This window comes from Dipteris shenzhenensis, chromosome 25, assembly GCF_047967505.1.
Source record: "Dipteris shenzhenensis isolate YYH24624 ecotype China chromosome 25, Dip_SZ_1.0, whole genome shotgun sequence".
In the NCBI taxonomy this organism is placed as follows: domain Eukaryota; kingdom Viridiplantae; phylum Streptophyta; class Polypodiopsida; order Gleicheniales; family Dipteridaceae; genus Dipteris; species Dipteris shenzhenensis.
The window spans coordinates 14,285,042-14,288,957 of NC_141620.1; positions in this window are offsets into that span (position 1 = coordinate 14,285,042).

Here is a 3,916-nt window from a genome sequence, read left to right on the forward strand (position 1 = left end):
TTCTCATGTGCATAGTAAGGGTGGGACTACCATTGGAGCCCCCCATCCTCCCACCCCCACTCCCATCCCCCCCTCCCACAATCCCACTCCCACACCCACCTCCCCTCTCCTACTCCCACTTCCACTTCCACACTCCCACTCTCCCTTTCTCCCACTACCACCCTCCCAACTTCCACTCCCATTCCCACATTCCTACTATCAATTCCACTCCTACTTATGAATCCTAATTAAAACTATTACTTAAATAAATGATATTACTAAAAACACTCATAGGATTTAAGGTTTAGGGTTTAGGGTTTGGGGGTTAGGGTTTAGGGTTTGTGAGTTAGGGTTTAGGGTTTTAGGGTTTTGTGGTTTTGGATTTAGGGCTTGGGGGGTAGGGTTTAGGGTTTAGGGTTTGGGGGTTAAGGTTTAGGGTTCAGGGTTTGGGGGTTTGGGTTTACAGTTTAGTGGTTTAGGTTTAGGGTTTGGGGGGTAAGGTTTAGGATTTAGGGTTTGGGGGTTAGGGTTTAGGGTTTGGGGGTTAGGGTTTAGGGTTTAGGGTTTAGGGGTTCAGGTTTGGGAGTTAGGGTTTAGGTTTTAGGGTTTGGGAGTTAGGATTTAGGGTTTAGAGATTAGGGATTAGTTTTTATTTGTTAGGGTTGATGGTTTAGAGAGTCAAGATTAACATTAACTGTTTAGGGATTAGGGGTTAGGATTTAGGGATTAAGGATTAGGGATTAGGGATTAGGGTTTACAGGTTAAGGTTTGGAAATTAGGGTTTATAGGTTAGGGTTTACAGTGTAGGATTTAGGGTTTAGGGTTTAAGGTTTAGGGGTTAGAGGTCTAGGATTAGGAATTCGGGGTTAGGGTTTAGGTTTAGGGTTTTGAGGTTAGGGTTTAGGGTTTAGGGTTTAGAGGTATAGGATTAGGATTGAGGGTTTAGGAATTAGGGCTGGGTTTAGGTTTAGGGTTTTGAGATTAGGTGTTAGGGGTTAAGGTTTACGGATTAGGATTTAGGGATTTAGGATTTAGGTTTAGGTTTAGGTATTAGGGTTTAGGGTTTAAGGGTTAGGGTTTAGGAATTAGGGTTTTGGGATTAGGATTTTGGGATTAGGGATTAGGGGTAGGGTTTATGGATTAGGATTTAGGGGTTTAGGATTTAGGTTTAGGGATTAGGGTTTAAGATTTAGGGCTTAGGGTTTAAGGGTTAGGGTTTAGGAATTAGGGTATAGAATTTAGGGTTTAGAAACTAGGGATTAGGGTTTAGGGTTTAGGAATTAGGGTTTATGATTTCAAGGGTTTGAATTAGGGTTTGGGGGATTGGGGGTTAGAATTTAGGGTTTAGGGTTTAGGGTTTGATTAACTTTTTAAACAAGATCCAGATTTTTAGATAATTAATAAAGTAGATTATTGAGAAGAGACTAGTGTTCTTTATAATGGTTGTTATAGCTTGTTTGCAAAGGAAACTCACAAAGGAGATGGCTACAAAATTTATTCTGGGGATGGAGGTGATTCTATGTTGCAAAAGAGAAGTAGTTGCATTTGCTACAATCCATGAAAGTGATCCAAATTCTATTTGTCACTTTAGAAGACTTGGCAAAGATAAGGTGGCAATTATCGTATCAAGGATTCTTAGTGCACATGTTGAGCTAAAGCATAAGTGTGGGGATATGGAAATCCTTGGAGATGTTATGCCCTATAATGCTTCCAACAAAGCATTTATTGCATGGGACAGAGATGAGACTTATCCAACACATGTCATCAGGAATACAAAGTGCATATCTTTGGATTTTAGAGTGGGAGATATTTTAGACATGTTATCATTTGCAAATAAGAATGTAGTAAAAGGTCAAGTCTTGGGATTTGAACAAGTGGAACATTGGACATTTGTGCAGATGAGAATTCAAAAAGTTACTGATGATGGTATGAGGCCGCCAGCCCCCCCCTCCCCCCTTTCCCCCCATCCCACCCCCTTCCCCCTCCACCCCCCCTTCCCCAGGGCTAGCGGCCGCGGTCGCCAGCCCCCCCCTGCCCCCTTCCCCCCCACCAGCCCCCACCATCCCACCCCCTTCCTCCCCCCTTCCCCCTTGTCCCCCTCCTCCCTTCCCCCGGGTTGGCGGCTACGGCTGCCAACCCCCCCCCTTTCCTGACCCACTCCCTGCCCCCATCCGACCCCCTTCCCCCACCCCCCTCGCACCCCCTTCCCCCTCCCGCCCCTTCACCCCTGCCCCCCCCTCCATGGGTTGGCGATTGTGGCCGCCAGCCCTTCCCCCCCCTCTCGCACCCCATTGCACCCCCCCCTCTCGCACCCCCTTCCCCCTCCCCCGCCCCCCCTTCCCCCGCCCCCTCTCCCCCCCCTCCCCCCTTCCCCCGGGCTGGCGGCCGCGGCCGCCAGCCCCCCAGCCCCCCCCCTCTCAGCCCTCCCCCCCCCTCTTCCCCACCCCCCCTTCCCCTGGGCTGGCGGCCGCGGCTGCCAGCCCCTCCCACCCCCTTCCCCCTCCCCCCCCTTCACCCCCGCCCCCCCCCTTCCCCACTCCCCCCTTCCCCCCCTCCCCGCTACCAGCCCCCCCCTCCCCCCTTCCCCCCTGCCAGTCCCCCCCCCCCTCCTCCCCTTCCGCCAGCCCCCCCCCTCCCCCCTTCCCTCCTCCTTTCCCCCCTCTACTCTGCCCCCGCCTCTCCCTCCCTTCCTCCTCCCTTCCCTCCAGCCCCTCCATCCTCTTCTTCTCCTCCCCTCAACCTTTCTCTCTCTAGTTCCTCTCTCTTCAAATTTAAAAAAAAAAATCTAGATAAAGAATTAATCAAAAAAATTTGCAAGTACCTGGAAAAAGTTTGTAAGTTTGCTCTTTCTTGCTTTCTTCCTCTTCCTTCCTTGCTCTCTTGATCGTCCTTGCTTTCTTGCTTCAATGAATGAAATGAGGGGAGAATGAATGAAGAAGGAAGACTATATATAAGAAAAATTAGGTTTTCCTCCTCCTCTCCTATTGGCTTTCCATTCCTCCCCCATCCATCCATTTCTTCTTCCTCCCCATCGCCACCACTCCCATCCCACATTTCCACCACGTCCCATACTCCTCCCATTTCCCAAAATCCTATATTTCCCCATCTCATCCTCCTCTTTTTCATCCCCTATTAACTCCCTCACTCATTTCACTCCGTTATTATCCTACTCCCCTATAACCTTCCCCTCTCCCATTCCATTCTTCCCTCCCCACTCTCACTTCCACTTCCCATTACTCACTTGCCATTTGAAAACTATTAATATATTATTATACTATTTTTTATACTTATTATCATACACCCCTATTACTTCCCTCTCCCATTCCACTCCTCCCTCCTCACTCCCACTTCCACTTCCCATTACTCACTTGCTATACACATTTGCAAACTATTAATATATTATTATATGATTTTTTATACTATTTGCAAACTTACATGTGGGCAAAATCACAGGTGTCAAAGCGATCCTATTGTGGTCATACAACAACTGTGCTTTTATTCAAGGGTGTATTTATCCTCATCAAAAAGCTTATTTACTCAAGGTATGAAGTGCATAATTTGTGCAGTAGGTGTTTACTTTGTTGTATCAAAATTGTTTGCCACACACACACACATATACACATACTGAGAATTTTCTCATATTATCGCATCTACATTTCTCCGATGGGCACAAAACTTTGTACACGCCTCAATCTAGGTCTTATTGACTTGCATACAAAGTGGTGCACCCATCCCATAAGTACTTGTTTGGATAACACACCTCCAAACGTATTTTATGACGATTGTGCATAACACTAGGAACAAAATGGTGTATCATGTGAGATCGACTATGCAAAGCATATCCAATGGACACAAGACTTTGCACGTTTCTCAACCTAGGAAGTATTGACTTCTGTGCAAAGTGGCATCCCCATCCGATAAGTACTTGTTTGAAAAA